Source organism: Emys orbicularis, chromosome 11 (assembly GCF_028017835.1).
Source record: "Emys orbicularis isolate rEmyOrb1 chromosome 11, rEmyOrb1.hap1, whole genome shotgun sequence".
Classification (NCBI taxonomy): domain Eukaryota; kingdom Metazoa; phylum Chordata; order Testudines; family Emydidae; genus Emys; species Emys orbicularis.
Window position 1 is genome coordinate 80,329,046 of NC_088693.1, and position 17,899 is coordinate 80,346,944.

Genomic DNA, 17,899 nt, shown 5'->3' on the forward strand with positions numbered 1-17,899 from the left:
TCGAAAATGTACGGAAGGAACTGGAGGGAGAGGGCGACGGGCTAATTTTGGGGGAGGAAAAAGGGCCGGATCGAGGGCAGAGCGGGAGCTAGGGCCGGGTCGGGGGCTGGCCACACGGGGAAATACCGCTCTGCTCCGTTACATATTTCACAACGTTATCGCTGAACACAGATTTTTAAAATTACTCTAGGGAAATATTTTCTTTCCAAACAGATTCCATCCCAAACGATGGTGCAAATATACTCCCCCGGCGCCCCTCTCCCATTACCCCAGTATCCGAGCATCTTCCTAATCTGCAGGGGAGTTCTCCTCCGACACTCGTGCGAGGTTGGGAAGCGCCACCAGCCCCATTTCCAAGACGGGGAAACTGAGGCCTAGAGAGACCGAGTGATGTGCCCGAGGGCACCCAGGAAGTCTGTGGCAGAGCAGGGGCAGGGGCCGGATGCTTTTTCTTAAGGAGGGTCCCACCCGTCTGGGCTGCTCCTGGATCGCCCCTGCTCTGCTCCAGCCGCTGAGCCCGGATCAGAACCGCCGCAGGGCTGGGCCAGGCTGCGGGGCGATGGAGGCTGGAAGCCACGTTGGTGCCCCCCGAGTTCTGGCCCCGGCACAGGCAGCCCCAGCAGCTGCTTGAGCTCCGGGCAGCTTGGAGAGGCCCTTGTGCTCTGTGCTGAGGCCCGCAGCCGCCCGCCCGCCCGGGGAGAGCAGGTCCAAGGCCTGGAGCTCGCGAGGCTGCCGCTGAGCTCGCAGCGCGGAACAGCTGGGGCTGGCCAGGGCAGGGGCGGGGCGCGGGCAGGCTGCGGGAGGGGCGGGGCCGCGTGAGCACGTATGCAGATCTCCGTGCGAGCGGAGCATTGTGGGAACGGGAGCAGGCTGACGAGCAGGGCCCCAATTGACCGTGCGGGGCTCGGTGGCGAGAAGGGTCCGAGCCCGGGGCCTGTCGGAGCAGCTGGCGGCGGTCGGGGCCGGTGTGGGCGGGGCCGGCGGTCGGTCCGAGTCGGGCCCCACCGTGTGTTGAGAGTATGGGGCGAGCGAGGGCGGGCGGCGGCCGGGGCAGAACAACTCATACTTACCTGGCAGGGGAGATACCATGATCACGAAGGTGGTTTTCCCAGGGTGAGGCTCATCCATTGCACTGCGGGTGTGCTGACCCCTGCGATTTCCCCAAATGCGGGAAACTCGACTGCATAATTTGTGGTAGTGGGGGACTGCGTTCGCGCTCTCCCCTGATCTCGCGGGTGCAAAGACAGAACAACGGGCTCCGGGGAGTTTCTTGTTGCGGGTGTTGTCTTTTCGAGCGGCTGTACGTCACCGCTTTTTCCTGCAGCCTCCCTGCGCACTTTTCTCTCTCCTACGGATCGCCGTTGGGGCGGGTGGCCAGGGGCGGGGGGTGCTGCTTTTTAAAGCGAGGGGCCCGCTCCCGCCAGAGCAGCGGCTGCCCCTACACTGCTTGGCGCTGGCTTCTGGCCTTCAACTGCGGTGCGGGGCCTGGGGGGTGGGCCGGGAGGTAGCGGCGGGGAGGGCACTTTCCAGCCGCGGAGGAGAGCGCAGGGCCACAGCGGAGGGCGGCCTTTTGGCGGGGGGGGGGGGGAGCGCCCCCCATTCTCTGGCCTAAGGGTGAGCGCCGGGGGGCGGGCAGGCTCTTGGGGGGAAGAAGCAGCAGGAGGGCGGGCGGCCCAGGGACGGGGCCTCAGGGGAAGCTCATGAAGTGAGAGCTGGGCCGTGCAGGGGCCGTTCTCTGGTGCCGAGCGGGGGCTGGGGTGACGGAAGGTCCTTAACAGAGGTGGGGCCACCAGCGCCCCCCCCCCCCCCCCCCGTCAGCTCTCGGGCTCCTGTGCCTTTGGCCAGAGGCTTTCTGGGCTGCCGCGGCGCCACCTGGTGGCGATTTGGGGGCCAGCGCCAGGCCGGGAGAAAGCCCGAGGGCCTCACGGACACTGCGCTGCGCTGCGGGGCGCCCCAGTCGGGGGCAGAAGGCAGGCGGTGCGGGAGAGGGAAGGAGCCTGGGAGTGAACCTGGCGGGTTGCTGGGTGTGGGTGGGGGGAGTATGGGACAGTTTCTTTGGGGGGGGGATTGTTAGGGAGGTGGGGGTCCTCCCCTGTCCCCATGTGGCCTGAAGTCCCCCCGCCCCCCATCAGCCTCTGGCCCAACAGGGGCGGGGCGCGCGCAGGCTGAGGCATCTGACTCAAACCTTCCGCCTGATCCTAGAAACAATCCCTAGTCTCTGGGGCAAACAGTTACAGAGCCTGCTCCCTAAGCTAAAACAGTGATCATTTTCTCAAGGGGGGAGGAATGGACATTTTTTTTCCTGATGGGGACACTGATGAGAGAGCGACTGACCCCAAACCACACGCTTCTGGAAGCAGGGGCGGCTCTAGCTTTTTTGCCGCCCCAAGCACGGCAGACAGGCTGCCTTCGGCGGCACGCCTGCGGGAAGTCCCCAGTCCCGCGGATTCGGCGGCACGCCTGCGGGAGGTCCCCGGTCCCACGGATTCGGTGGCACGCCTGCGGGAAGTCCCCAGTCCCGCGGATTCGGTGGCACGCCTGCGGGAGGTCCCCGGTCCCACGGATTCGGCGGCGCGCCTGCGGGAGGTCCCCGGTCCCACGGATTCGGTGGCACGCCTGCGGGAAGTCCCCAGTCCCGCGGATTCGGTGGCACGCCTGCGGGAGGTCCCCAGTCCCGCGGATTCGGCGGCGCGCCTGCGGGAGGTCCGCCGGTCCCACGGCTCCAGCGTCCCCACCGCCGAATTGCCGCCGAATCCGCGGGACTGGCGGACCTCCTGCAGGCAAGCCACCGAAGGCAGCCTGACTGCAGCCCTCGCAGGGACCGGCAGGGCGCCCCCCATGGCTTGCCGCCCCAGGCACGTGCTTGGAGCGCTGGTGCCTGGAGCCGCCGCTGTCTGGAATTACACTAATGAGAGCAGTGTGGGCACCTGCTTGGAAAAGAATAACCAGCCATTTAAGTGACCTACAAACAGTCATAAAGTAGAAAGGGAAAAAAGCAGACCCCTAAATTGAAAAACACATAGTACGAGAACAATGCAGAGTCATGTTAAAAACAAGACAGTAACAACACTTTTTTCTCTTTTTTTAGACCAGAATGCTCTCCCCGAGAGGAGGTGCACCATTCCCAGAAATATGAAATAACAGATTGCTGCGCGGAGTGGATGGAGCAAGCTCCTATTCCTTCTCCCTGTTTAAAAAATCCATTTACTATAAAGCTCTCAGATAGAGAACCTGTCAGATATTAAACTGATAAGAACAGATTTTAAAATGTTATTAAAGCTAATGTTAAAAAAAATATGTAATACATAGGCTGAGAACAGCGTATCTGTACGTCTGGGTATCATGCTTAGATTATCCACAAATACAAAGTTTGCTTTTAAAACTCAGATGATACATAGCATACATAATCAGCAATAACCCAAATGTAGGTGAATACATTTAACAATACAGTTTGGAATCCGAATACTCCGGTACATTGCTCATGAAGAGTTCTACAGAGAGTTGGTTGGGGAAAGCAAAATAGATCAATGAGTGGAGAGTGTCCCTCAGTAATTGGGAATTAGGGTAGGGTTGTCCGTTTAGAAAATACAGTTTATCAGGGAAGTATTTTAGTTACTTTCCTTACTGTGAAAAGAACAAGGAGTACTTGTGGCACCTTAGAGATTAACAAATTTATTTGGGCATAAGCCAGGGGTAGGCAACCTATGGCATGCGGGCCGAGGGATGTGCTGGCCGCGGCTTCCCGCCGCCCCCATTGGCCTGGGATGGCGAACCGCGGCCAGTGGTGGCCGGGATCGGCCGAACCTGGCGCGTTAGCAGGTAAATAAACTGGCCCGGCCAGCGAGGGTGCTTACCCTGGCGAGCCGTGTGCCGAACGTTGCCGACCCCTGCAATAGCCCCTCCCCTCACTGCTCCTCCATTCCAATGTCCCCACCTGCCGCTCCCTCTCCCAATAGCCCCTACCCCTCCCATCACTCATTAGCCCCTCCCTCCCTGCCCTCTTTCCTATTAGCCCTCTCCCCTCTCTGCCCCACCCTCCCGCTCATTAGCCCCTCCCACTCTGTGACCCCGCCCCCTCGTACTGTGTCGCTGTGTTAGTGCCATTCGTCGCTGGGTGGTGCCAACCGAGGCAGCAGGAGGGAGTGAGGGAAAAGGGTGGGAAATGGGTGGGGAGGCAGCATGAGGCCCCAACAGCCTCGGAGAGCACAAGGAGGGAGGGGCCAATTGTAAGCTGAGGTTGTGAGAGGGCCCAGCTGACACCCTGAGTGCAGGGGCTGTGGACTGGCTGGTTTGTTATTGTAGGGTTGCTGGGGGTCACTGGGGTGTGGACTGGCTGGTTTGTTATTGTAGGGTTGCTGGGGAGCACTGGGTTGTAGACAGGCTGGTTTGTTATTGTAGGGTTGCTGGGGGTCACTGGGGTGTGGACTGGCTGGTTTGTTATTGTAGGGTTGCTGGGGAGCACAGGTGTGGACTGGCTGGTTTGTTATTGTAGGGTTGCTGGGGGTCACTGGGGTGTGGACTGGCTGGTTTGTTATTGTAGGGTTGCTGGGGGTCACTGGGGTGTGGACAGGCTGGTTTGTTATTGTAGGGTTGCTGGGGAGCACTGGGGTGTGGACTGGCTGGTTTGTTATTGTAGGGTTGCTGGGGGTCACTGGGGTGTGGACTGGCTGGTTTGTTATTGTAGGGTTGCTGGGGATCACTGGGGTGTGGACTGGCTGGTTTGTTATTGTAGGGTTGCTGGGGATCAGTGGGGTGTGGACTGGCTGGTTTGTTATTGTAGGGTGGCTCCTCAGTGCTGTGGTGGCTCAGGCTCATCTCATGACAATAGTGACATGCAATGACAATCCCCGGTTGGTTCCAGGTGCAAATTGGCGTATGCTGGGAGGGACCCCATGTGTGGCAGGGTGGTTCTGGGGGCGGGGGGTGTGACAGGTTGGATCACAGAAACCCCCTTGGGAGCTGCCAACTGATGTGCGAAGACTACTTCTGCTCCTGCTTTCCCTGGCAGCTCAGGGCCCCAGCACCCTGTCTTACTGAGCCAGACTCACCCATCTGCTCCAACACAGACCCAGGGTCTGAACCACGTGCCCCAAAACTGCAGACTTAACTGAAAGCAGCTAACAGAAGTGTTCCTGTCTTTAACACTCAGATGCCCAACACCCAACGGGGCCTAAACCCAAATAAATCCGTTTTACAGGGTAAACTCATAAATTGTTTGCCCTCTATATCACTGATAGAGAGAGATGCGCAGCTGTTTCCCCCGCCCCCCCCGCAGGTATTAATACATACCCTGGGTTAATTAATAAGTAAAAAGCGAATTTATTAAATACAGAAAGTAGGATTTAAGTGGTTTCAAGTAGTAACAGACAGAACAAAGTGAATTACCAAGTACAATAAAATAGAACACGCAAGTCTATGTCTAAAAGAAACTGAATACAGATCAAACCTCACCCTTAGAGTAATTCCAGTAAGCTTCCTTTTACAGACTAGTCTCCTTCTAGTCTGGGTCCAGCAATCAATCACACCCCCTGTAGTTATTGTCCTTTGTTCCAGTTTCTTTCAGGTATCTTTGGGGGTGGAGAGGCTATCTCTTGAGCCAGCTGAAGACAAAATAGAGGGGTCTCCCAGGGGTTTAAACAGACTTTCTCTTGTGGGTGGAGACCCCCTCCTTTCTCCTACGCAAAGTCCAGCTCCAAGATGGAGTTTTGGAGTCACGTGGGCAAGTCACATGTCCATGCATGACTAAGTTTCTTACCAGCCTAGCCACATTCCTGGGAAAGCTCCGATGTGGATTGGCATCTTTGAGTTCATTGCTGGCTTAAGTGGTTCTTGACTGAGCACTTAATTTGCACACCCCTTTCTCAAGACGCTGACCAAATGCTTTACTAAGGCTATCAAACAAGTACACAGCCAATATTCCTAACTTCAAGTACAAAAACGATACATGCATACAAATAGGATCAATAGATTCAGTAGATCATGACCTTTACATAGATATTTAACATGGCATATGTAGCATAAAACACATTCTAGTTATGTCATAGATACATTCATAAGCATATTCCATAAATCATTATGGGGGCACCGTCACAGGGGGATCCCACTGTGCAGGGGTTTCCCCCACTTAGCCCTGGAGCAGACGCTGCTTTTCCACAGAGAAGCTCCCCATATTCATCCTCAGCAGTCGGGCTCGTCTCTAAAGCCATTTGCTGGGGTCAGGGCAGGTCTGGGGGTTGAGCCTTGTCACCCACAGAGTCCCCTATTTCCTCCAGCGCAGAGTGAGCACACAATTGCTGCCCCACAGCAGGGGGCGCAGTCCCACAGGGTGACCTCCCCCCCCCAGCCATCATAACACCCCCCCCCAGAACTGTGTGACAGAGGGAAGGAGGCCAGGGCAGGTGCAGCCACAGACAGACCCCACATGTCCTGCCGAAGGAAGCCACGCGCCATCACTGTACCCGCCATGGAGCAGGGGCAGCGGGTCCCTGCACTGCGAGACAGCAGGAGACCCTGGGGAGCAGCCGCCCAGCCCCCCGAGAGCGCAGAGAGGTGACTGCGGTGGGTTTCACACCGGTTTGCCGGTGGTGGTTGTGCCGTGGGTGCTCTGCAATGCTGAGGCTGGGGCTTGTCTGCGTTTGCAGCGGGAGCTTTGCTGTTTTGTGCCTTTTGGGATGGACATTTGAGCCCTGCGGCAGCACACGAATGACCATCCTGTGCACAGCAGCGTGCTCCGTCCCTGGGCTACTACCAGTGACAGCACGACGACACCCGCTGGGTTATTGCCGCAAGGTCACTTGTTAGCACCAGGGCTGTGCAGATTGCAGTGTCTCTCATTTCCTTACGTGGTGTCAGGTTTGCACTGACAGTTAACCGCCAGCCAGGCAAGGAAATACCATTAACCCTGTTCCAGAGAGAAGCACATGGGGAGGTGACGTGACCTGCCCGAGGTCACACAGTGAGAGTGCAGCGGAGCTGGACAGAACCCAGGTGTCCTGACTCCTGTGTGGCGTTGTAGCTGCCAGACTGGCCTGGCCTCGCCCTGCCCTGGAGACTCTGACGCCCTTTCGTCGCATGCCCCTGCTGTACAATGCAACCTTCCGCCGGGGGAGTCGGCAGCGACCAGGGCCGGGTTCAGCATCCAGGGGTTCCTCAGAACAATCCAGCCCAGAAGCCGCTTCAGTGCCCGGCCACAATTGGGAAAATTAACCACCACCCCGGCGCCTCTCAGAGCCAGCGCTTCCCCCCCGCCCCCACTGAGTCGTGTATAGCAAAGAAAAGGGGAAAGGAGTCTGGCATTATTGTGGTGAAACACCATCACCACTAGTCATGAGCAAAACGCCCACCCCCGAGTACGTTGGGCAGTGTCCTTTGCCCCAGCTCCTCACCTTGCGTTGGGAAAGTCCAACAAACAAATGCTCCTTTAACACCCCCCACCCCCACCCACGCTGCCCCCTCACAGTTGCTGTCCTTGGCCAGCAAAGTCCCAGAGTTCAGAGGTGCATTCTCGGGGCGGGAGTTCACTTCCCACCCTGGTTACAATGAGTGACGCCTCGGCTGCTATTGCTGCCACTACAGCAAGTGGCCCCCAGGTGCCACCGTTCACTCTGCGCACCACTGTGCCCCCGTTGGCCACGGGGCCTTCGCCGCCTCTGCTGCCACCTGTTCCTATTGCCGCCTGCTGAGCCCCCCGCTCAGCCCAGCTCTCGGTCACTTCCGCAGTTAGCGGCTGGGCCTCACCGCTAGGGCAGGCCGAGCAGTTCCTGTCAACTGTCTCACAGCAGGTCTCGGGCTTAGCACGGAGGCCTGGGGATCAGCGATTGGAGCTCCAGCGATCAGCTAACACGTCTCATCAGCGCTAGAGAGCAGAAGGGTCAAATGGTGTGTGGAACTCTTACACGGAAACCCCCGCCCCAGGGAGAGACCCCTCTCCCGCCCTTTCCCCCTCCCCTGGGATCTGGCACCCCTGCCGCCTGCCGAGCAAGTGCTGTGCCAGGGACAGACGTGCCAACACTCGCCACTTCATCGCCAGAGATGCGATTTCTAAGTAAAATTCAGCCTGACTCGTGGTCTGGGGCTAGAACTCTCAAATGTCACCGATTTATTGTTTCAGCTGAGTTCTCTGCCCAGGCCATTGCTGGGGGGGCTGAGGAGAGGCTCCCGCTGTCAGCCCCGGGCAGGCTGGTCTGGTGCTTTTCGGAAGAGAGAGAGAGAGAGAGAGAGAGAGAGAGAGAGAGAGAGAGAGAGAGAGAGAGAGAGTGTGTGTGTGTGTGTGTGTGTGTGTGTGTGTGTGACAGAGACCCGTGTACGTAAGAGGAACTCAGGAAGTTATTACATGCTTTTTATGCATTGAGGCAAAAAGGGAAGCAATGTAGAGGGTACAATAAATTAGTCTCCGAGTTCAGGGGTGGGATTGCTGTTGCGTTTCTCACGTGACTTCGGTCTCCATATTTGTAATAGGGGAAGTGTATTTGTTTCACAACTAGAGAGGAAAGTGGCTGATTTACAGACACCACCAACTGTGCCCGCAACTCCCTGACGTTCCAGGAGTGTGTGGGACTAGAGAGGAGACCTGGAGGGGAGGCCAGGAGTGCCACAACTGTAGCTCCGAATCTCAATGGTCTGACTCAGATTTATAGGAAGCCAGGAGCTGGAATTAGCCCCACGCTTCCTGGCCGTGGGCAGAGAAAGGCAGAGGAAGCTCCTTGGTCACTGGAGAACTTGATTCATGCTGGAAGGGGAAGCTAAAGTAAATTGTGGTGAATCAAAATTCCAGTGAAATCCTCCAGTGTGACTTCATCACGGCCCCACTGGGAGTCATTTCCTGGTGGCGCAGTGCTGTCCCGGAGCCATTCACCTTTCTTATTCCTCAGGGAGACGAGCGATCCCAGGACCATGAAGACCAACCCCAGCACAGAGCCCCCGACCCCAGCGACGACAGGGTCAGCCTGTGCCTCTGTGAAAACAAGAGCACGGGTGGTTTGGGCTAGGCCCAGCCTCTCCTTCCCTTTGTCACGTCTCTGCTGTCTGCCCCCAGGGATGGGGACGGCTCTCGGAGACATGCCCGTGTCTCCCTCGGGATCCACGGAGCTAGGGGTGCCCCTGAGGGCTCAGGGAATGTGCCAGGTTCGGAGTCTCTTACCCTAGTAAGAGGGGGCGCTTCAGGCTGATGTGCTCCACTGGCAGGTGTAGACATCTCCGTGCCGGGAGTTCATCTCCAGCATCACCAGGATCTGGAAGGGCCGGTCTCCATCTGCGCCTTCCCAGTCTTAGACTGCTTGATTTCAGTCCCCGAGGAGTGAAACCCCGTTATGGAGCAAACCAGCATCTTGGGGTGGGGCTGGGATCCCGATTTCAGGGGGGAAACTTTCACCTTGGGCTGAACTGAGAGGGAGGGGGAGAGATGAGTGGGATTCGGAGAACAGGTTCCAGCTCCAAAGTAACAGCCGTCCTTGGAAGGGGCTGCCCAGCGTGGGAGTCTCTGCTCTGCAGCGCTCAGCTCTGGGGGCCCCTCTGTCTTCTTCTCTCTCTCTCCAGAGTTAATGTGAGCCAGTGAGAACCCAGCACCGCGTAGGACCCGGAAGCGTCAGAGATGGGCCAGGGACCCACTGGCCCAATGTATGATCTTCCTCAGACTGTGTCTTGCTCACGTGCTCAGGGTCACCATTTTTGGGGGCTCGGGAAGGGATTTTACTGTAGGGACTTTGGGCCGCTTGCTCGAATCCTCTGGGTGTATCTCCCAAATCAATTCCCTCCATTGGAGGGGCCTCAGGATCCGGTGCAGCTCAGTCCCTCCTACTCTCTGCCTGTGGCCGACAAGAGGATACTCTACAGATGGTCTCATCCAGATGACTGGACTCTTTGCAGGGGTCACTGGGTGGGGGGCAGTGGCCTGGGACGTGCAGGGGGTCAGATCAGATGATCAGGAGGTTTCTTGTGGATAAAACTCTACCCATCTGACTCAAACCTTCCTCCTCTTCTGCTCCTAGTCTGGGGAAACCACTGTCAGAGACTGTTCCCTACGCTAAAACAACGATATTTTCTCAAGGGGAAAGGGTCAGAAACATTCTTTCAGGGGCACACAGATGAACGGCTGATCCAAACCACACACTTTCGGAAAGTGCACGAAGAAGAGCAGTGTGAACACCAACAGTCCAGCAAATAAGTAGAGTCATTTAAGTGATCTACAAACAACAGTAATGCAAAATTTAATACAACAGCAGCCCCCCACTCAAAGCTCACAAATCAACCTGAAACAAAGACAAGACATGGGAACATCACAATCCAGACACTGACCCCACCATTGTTTTCACTTCCTTTGAACCAGAAGATTGTCCCAGCTGGGAGAGGCACGGCTCCTGGAAGCGCTGCAATGCCAGGCTGACGCGTGGAATGGGCAGAACAAGCCCCTACTCCAACTCCCTTTCTCCAAACCCCTATTGACCACACAGCTCTGCAATGGAGAACAGATCAGAGATCACACTGAGTAGAACAGATATTAGCTGAGGAGATAATATTTGCACTTCAGGGTCCAAGAATCAAAGACAAGGATTTCACTTCGGGGTCAAAGACCAAACACGTCAAGACGCCTGACCAAAGCTGTTAATGGACCAAGAAGCTACTGCACTTGGTCTTATCTCTAAGGAGCAGAGAAGTGATGCTTCTTTACTGCAACACTACGCAGCCCTCCCGCTCCCGCCGCTTTCTACAGCCCCAGGAGTAGCTCGCAGACGGACACCAGGCAGCATTAACAAGACTTCACTGCCCTGAAATCACTCCCATTCAATCCTTCAAAGCAAGAACTCTCCACACCGGATTCTGCACAGACAGACTTCCTCCCGCCTGCTTCGTTCAATTCATGTGGGCGGCTTCCCTGGCTCCTGGCAGACACTGTTAATGGGCCTAAACCTGCCCACTGACATGTAACGCCATCCGCCAGCGTCAACGCTTACAGCAACGGGTCAGAGAGACTGTGCGCGCACTGGGCCGGAGCCCCGATGCGCCGTGGTGCCCTGGCACAGCTACTGAACCAGTGCAGCAGGCGTGCGGCAGACGCTTACAGCTTCGCTCAACACACCTGCCCAGGGCCTGCCCTGCGCTGACCCCCAGCTTTTGCACTCAGCTCAGGAAAACAGGACTGCAGAGCTGTGCTGGGCAGGGAGTTTTCTGGTAGTAGGGTGGGTGCAGGGTGACGGGGGCCCTCAGTGCCCAAACCGTGGCCCTTCCGCCCCACGCCACCCCTCCCTGCCCCTCGCAGTGTGCCTGCCATCTCCTCCTTCCCCCCCAGACCCTGCACCATGAGCAGGTTGGGGGCCGGAGCCAGGCAGTGTGGGGCAGCTGCCGTTCTGGCTGGTGCCATGGTGCGAGTGGCAGGGGCGCCAGGGTAGGTGGAGTTAGGGGGCCCATCACTTGTACCCACCATAAGGGCCAGTGGCGGGGGGCAGAGAGGAGCGAGCAGGGACATGTGTAGGTGGGGGGGAAGAGGGAGGAGAAAAGGCCCCTCGTGGGGTCACTGTGTCTCTTTTATACCCTTAGTCCATGTGCTTGGGGAACACAAGACCAGGCATGTCTGGGGGCGTTGCTGAGTCCCCAGGCCAGGCTGAGCAATTCCCCAGCGACCTTCCCCGGGCCCCCGCCCCTCCTGTGCCGGCCCTTCCCCGGGCCCCCGCCCCTCCTGTGCCGGCCCTTCCCCGAGCCCCCGCCCCTCCTGTGCCGGCCCTTCCCCGGGCCCCCGCCCCTGCTGTGCCGGCCCTTCCCCGGGCCTCCACCCCTCCTGTGCCGGCCCTTCCCCGGGCCCCCGCCCCTGCTGTGCCGGCCCTTCCCCAGGCCCCCGCCCCTCCTGTGCCGGCCCTTCCCCGGGCCCCCGCCCCTCCTGTGCCGGCCCTTCCCCGGGCCCCCGCCCCTCCTGTGCCGGCCCTTCCCCGGGCCCCCGCCCCTCCTGTGCCGGCCCTTCCCCGGGCCCCCGCCCCTGCTGTGCCGGCCCTTCCCCGGGCCTCCACCCCTCCTGTGCCGGCCCTTCCCCGGGCCCCCGCCCCTGCTGTGCCGGCCCTTCCCCAGGCCCCCGCCCCTCCTGTGCCGGCCCTTCCCCGGGCCCCCGCCCCTCCTGTGCCGGCCCTTCCCCGGGCCCCCGCCCCTCCTGTGCCGGCCCTTCTCTGGGCCCCCGCCCCTCCTGTGCCGGCCCTTCCCCGGGCCTCCACCCCTGCTGTGCCGGCCCTTCCCCGGGCCCCCGCCCCTCCTGTACTGGCCCTTCCCCAGGCCCCCGCCCCTCCTGTGCCAGCCCTTCCCCGGGCCCCCGCCCCTCCTGTGCCGGCCCTTCCCCGGGCCCTGCCCCTCCTGTGCCGGCCCTTCCCCGGGCCCCCGCCCCTCCTGTACTGGCCCTTCCCCAGGCCCCCGCCCCTCCTGTGCCAGCCCTTCCCCGGGCCCCCGCCCCTCCTGTGCCGGCCCTTCCCCGGGCCCTGCCCCTCCTGTGCCGGCCCTTCCCCGGGCCCCCGCCCCTCCTGTACTGGCCCTTCCCCGGGCCCCCGCCCCTCCTGTACTGGCCCTTCCCCAGGCCCCCGCCCCTCCTGTGCCGGCCCTTCCCCGGGCCCTGCCCCTCCTGTGCCGGCCCTTCCCCGGGCCCCCGCTCCTGTGCCGGCCCTTCCCCGGGCCCTGCCCCTCCTGTGCCGGCCCTTCCCTGGGCCCCCGCCCCTCCTGTACTGGCCCTTCCCCGGGCCCCCGCCCCTCCTGTACTGGCCCTTCCCCAGGCCCCCGCCCCTCCTGTGCCGGCCCTTCCCCGGGCCCCCGCCCCTCCTGTGCCGGCCCTTCCCCGGCCTCCACCCCTCCTGTGCCGGCCCTTCCCTGGGCCCCCGCCCCTCCTGTGCCGGCCCTTCCCCGGGCCCCCGCCCCTCCTGTGCCGGCCCTTCTCTGGGCCCCCGCCCCTCCTGTGCCGGCCCTTCCCCGGGCCTCCACCCCTGCTGTGCCGGCCCTTCCCCGGGCCCCCGCCCCTCCTGTGCCGGCCCTTTTCCGGGCCCCCGCCCCTCCTGTGCCGGCCCCTCCCCGGGCCCTGCCCCTCCTGTGCCGGCCCTTCCCCGGGCCCCTGCCCCTGCTGTACCCTACCCTCACACGCCTGTTCCAAGTCCCCACCCCCGCGCTGCTTGGCCTCCCCAGGCTCTGCCCCCACACCGCCCCTTCCCCCGAGACATCATCCCCTCACTGACCCTTTCCCCAAATCCACACCCTCGCCCCACCCCTTCTCCCGAAGCCCCTGCCCTCGCCCCACCCCTTCTCCCCAAAGCTCAACCCTAGAACCACCACTTACCCTGAGCACCCACCCCGGTGCCGCCTCTTCCCCCAAGCACCCACCCCGGTGCCGCCCTTCCCCCGAGCACTCACCCCGAGGCCGCCTCTTCCCCCGAGCTCTCACCCCGGTGCCGCCTCTTCCCCCGAGCACCCACCCCGGTGCCGCCCTTCCCCCGAGCACTCACTCCGGGGCCACCCTTTCCCCGAGCACCCACCCTAGTGCTGCCCTTCCCCCGAGCACCCACCCCGGTGCCGCCTCTTCCCCCGAGCACCCACCCTGGGGCCGCCTCTTCCCCAGAGCACCCGCCCCGGGGCCGCCCTTCCCCCGAGCACCCACCCCAGGGCCGCCTCTTTCCCTGAGCACCCATCCTGGGGCCGTCTCTTCCCCCGAGCACCCACCCTGGGGCTGCCCTTCCCCCGAGCACTCACCCCGATGCCGCCCTTGCCCCGAGCACTGACCTTGGGGCCACCCTTCCCCCGAGCACCAACCCCAATGCTGCCCTTCCCCCGAGCACCCACCCCGGGGCTACCTCTTCCCCCGAGCACCCACCCTGGGGCCGCCTCTTCCCGCGAGTACCCACCCCGGAGCCACCCTTTCCCCGAGCACCCACCCCGGTGCCGCCTCTTCCCCCTTGTCCCTGCCCTCCTCTCTCAGGGCAGGTCTACACTAACCCCCCAATTCGAACTAAGATACGCAACTTCAGCTACGTGAGTAACGTAGCTGAAGTTCGAAGTACCTTAGTTCGAACTTACCTCCGTCCAGACGCGGCAGGCAGGCTCCCCCGTCGACTTTGCGTACTCCTCTCGCCGAACTGGAGTACCGCAGTCGACGGCGAGCACTTCCGGGTTCGACTTATCGTGTCTTGTCTGGATTTGCTTGCCGCCGAACTACCGGGTAAGTGTAGACCTACCCTTATTATAGTCCTTGCACCAGCGCAGCCCTAGGGGGCCTGTGCGGCAGGGAGTAGGGTGGGGCGCTCTCCCCTTGCACTGCTGGCCCCCGTGCGCCACCACAATGCTAGGGGCACCGTGCCCCATGTAGCTTCCTTCCTCTGACACCGTGACGTCCTAGTGCGATTGTCACCGCTGGGGGCTGCACTGTTGGGGGAAGTGCTGAGAGACCCCATGCCATGGGGGGCAGAGGGTCCCTCCCACGGAGGGGCAGCAGATCAGTCCCCGAGTGGCTCCTGGTAACTGACCCTCTTTGCCGTTCAGACAGACACAGGCAAGAGCCTTGAATCCTTCCCAGGTGCCTTTGTGAGAGCCACTCACACTAACCCCCCCACCAGCCCCCACCATCCCTGCTCTGCTCCAATCGATGCCAGCCGCTGTACCCGGTCAGGAGCCCCCTGGCCCCATAACCATGATGTCTCAAGCTGCGAGAGACTCAGCACGGATCTGTCCCCTCGGGCTGCCTCCCCCTCCCCCCCCCCCCCCGCTGGGCTTGGAAGGGGAGCACCTGTCCAGGGAGAGGGCTGCTACCCCATGGGGCTGGGAATGGGGTCGTCCCTCATCGGGGACGGGGGCAGAAGGGGAGAGGGCTGCTACCCCATGGGGCTGGGAATGGGGTCGCCCCTCATCGGGGACAGGGGCAGAAGGGGAGAGGGCTGCTACCCCATGAGGCTGGGAATGGGGTCGCCCCTCATCGGGGACTGGGGCAGAAGGGGAGAGGGCTGCTACCCCATGAGGTCGGGTGTGGGGGATCGGAGGATTGCCCCTCATCAGGGAGGCAGAAAGGCCCATGGGGCTGATCCAAAGCCCATTGTCATCATGGGGGAGGTTTCTCTTGACTCCAGTGGGCGCTGGATTGGACCGATGGCTTGTGGTGGGGTAGCCCCAGCGCTAGATCCCAGCTGAAGACCCCATTGTAATTCCACACTACGATGTGTAAACACTGTCAAGTTCAAAGACAGAAAGCAAAGGATCCCCAAGTACCTGCCTTGGGTATTTCCATTGACAAAGGTCAAATAGGAACTAGTTCATTTCCTACACCAGGACTTGGACGGGGCTTGTGTTGAGGGCAGAGGATGAACATAGTCGGTAACTCGCAGTTGGGAACACACAACACAACTGAAGTTAGCGTAAAGGTATTCGCAAGTGTAGAACACACATCAATAACGACTGAAGTGTGAGTTTGAAGTGAGAAGATAGCTTGTCTCACAGCGCTTTGAAGGGCGAGTGTAGTCGTGCCAGCGCTGGGAGAGAGCTCTCCCGGCACTGCAGGTACTCCACCGCCCCGAGGGGATTAGCTCCCAGGGCTGGGGCACTGTTTACACTGGCGCGTTACAGCGCTGTAACTTGCTGCGCTCAGGGGGGTGTTTTTTCACACCCCTGAGCGAGAAAGTTGCAGCGCTGTAAAGCGCCAGTGTAGACATAGCCAATGACTCTAAGGCTAGGTCCACACTACCCGCCTGATTCGGCGGGTAGAGATCGATCCCAGAAGCGCTCCCCCGTCGACTGCGGAACTCCTGCTCGCCGAGAGGAGGAAGCGCTGTTGACGGGGGAGCTTGCCTGCGCCGCGTGGACCCGCAGTAATAAACTTAGGCCTGGTCTACACTTACCCCCCAAGTCGAAGTAAGGTACGCAACTTCAGCTACGTGAATAACGTAGCTGAATTCGACATACCTTACTTCGAACTTACCGCGGTTCAGACGCGGTCGGCAGGCAGGCTCCCCCGTCGACTTCGCGGTACTCCTCTCGTCTAGCTGGAGTACCGCAGTCGACGGGGATCACTTCCTGGTTCGATTTATCGCGTCCACACCAGACGCGATAAATCGAACTCGGAACTTCGATCCGCAGCCGTCGAAATACCCGGTAAGTGTAGACTAGCCCTTAGTTCGATCGATGAAATGTCGACTTGAGCTACGCTATTCTCGTAGCTGAAGTTGCGTTTCCTAGATCGATCCCCCGCCCCAGTGTGGACCAAGCCTTAGTATTTCTACACAGTAGAATTTCTTTGCTAGGAGAGACTGAGATTGTTCCACAGCTGAGGCCATGTCTACACTGGCACATTAAGGCCTCTAACTTGCTGGCACAGGGGTGTGAAAAGACCCCACCCCCCTGAGTGCAGCAAGTCTGAGCGCTTTAAAGCGCTAGTGTGGACAGGCTCCCGGTGTGCGGAGCTATTCCTCTCGTGGAGGTGGAATACCAGGAGTGCTGGCAGAGCTCTCCCAGTGCTCACGGCACGACCACACTCACATCAAAGCGCTGCCATGGGAGCTCTCCCGTGACAGCGCTTTGAACTTCCTAGCGTAGACGTGGCCTCAGGCACTTCCCTGAGAAGCGGAAGAGCCCTGTTCAAATCCTCATTAGGTGGAGGGGGAACTGGGCTAAAGTGAAGAGGCATCTCCTGCCTTCCTCCCCCACCAGCTGTTCTGTGCGGTGTTAGGAAACCTCTGAACATGCCCACAGCAGAGGAGCGTGGAACTTTTCTGGTTCGTGAATCACAAGCCGAGGTGGGCGCCCGTGTCCATGGGAGGAATGGAACTGAGAAGATTCCTCATCCATCGGCATCTTTCCCTGGCGAGCTTTGAATCCCGTCCTAAGCCACCTATCCAAGGTTGCTTTAACCAAGCAAAGTTGTACTGATTTATGTATTTGCAAGGGTGTGGCTTTTTAAGGAGTTGTGGCCTGCAGAGTTTTTTGCTTTAATTCAACAGAGTCTATTTCTCTGGGATTTTTTGGTTGGCGGGATTTTTCGGTTGTCGTTTGACCAGGCCCCTCCTCCTGCTGAGAGTGACTGACCAACGCCACCGTCCACTCTTCTCTAGCCCCTCCCTTGATTCTGCTTGGCAGCCAAAGGGCTGTGATGAGCTTAGGGACATGACTGGCCAGCCTGCTAACCCCAGGCACTCACGTGGATTTTTCCCCGTGAGTCTCCATTCTGCTCCGCCCCGAGGCCTTGCCCCACTCCACCTTTCTCCTGAGACCCCGCCCTTGTCCTGCCTCTTCTACCCCAACACTGCCCCCTCCCCTGAGGCCCCCGGCCACCTGTCCCTCCCCCCAACTTCCCCTCTCCCCCAAGCGTCTCTTGCCGGCCGAACAGCTGATCGGTGGCCAGCCCAGGGCTAGAACCACTGTGGCTGGGGGTGCTGAACAGCCCCTGTTTTTTCCCAGGGGTGCTTGAGCCCCGCAGCACCCACGGAGCTGGTTTCTAACCTTTTTGTATTATTACACTGGTCTACAATTTTTGAGAAGTCGTCTGCTTCAGAGATAAAATGTGCTATTTATTATGTATTTTGATGTGCTGAATTCAAATATGACAATTAAAACAACTGATTGGCTACTGTTTCTAAGATATTTAAGTTTTTACATTTTATGTCTATGTATATTGTGTAGATAGTAGAGTTTTAATCATAAATTGTAAACCTAGGTCTTTTCATGTGTTTATGGTTGCTTTACATGATAATATTTCACCTGTCCTGTTTATGGAACACTTTAAAAATCAGTTTTATATAAATAAAATTTATTATGAAACAAAAGGCAAAAAACTATTCTGTACATAGTTTAGTCCTATTCAGTGTCTACTCGGCGCTTCTTGGCTTGCCTCTTGTATTCATTAAATGGAGCATCTCTTGTCACTGTCCAGCAATAGTCCGCAAGCATTGATGGGCTCCATTTGCCC

The 17,899-nt window shown here is 59.5% G+C and overlaps 2 non-coding genes and 1 pseudogene across 2 annotated transcripts; 1 reads left to right on the plus strand and 2 right to left on the minus strand.

Moving 5' to 3' along the window:
• The first annotated feature begins 1,062 nt into the window (after nt 1-1,062).
• On the plus strand, nt 1,063-1,226 carry LOC135885938 (U1 spliceosomal RNA). The gene has a single exon (XR_010561769.1). It is a non-coding gene; the product is annotated as a U1 spliceosomal RNA (small nuclear RNA).
• Nucleotides 1,227-3,108: 1,882 nt separating this feature from the next.
• Nucleotides 3,109-3,298, minus strand: LOC135885943 (U2 spliceosomal RNA). The gene has a single exon (XR_010561774.1). It is a non-coding gene; the product is annotated as a U2 spliceosomal RNA (small nuclear RNA).
• A 7,041-nt stretch (nt 3,299-10,339) lies between these two features.
• Nucleotides 10,340-10,511, minus strand: LOC135885945 (U2 spliceosomal RNA; annotated as a pseudogene).
• Between the last annotated feature and the right edge of the window lie 7,388 nt (nt 10,512-17,899).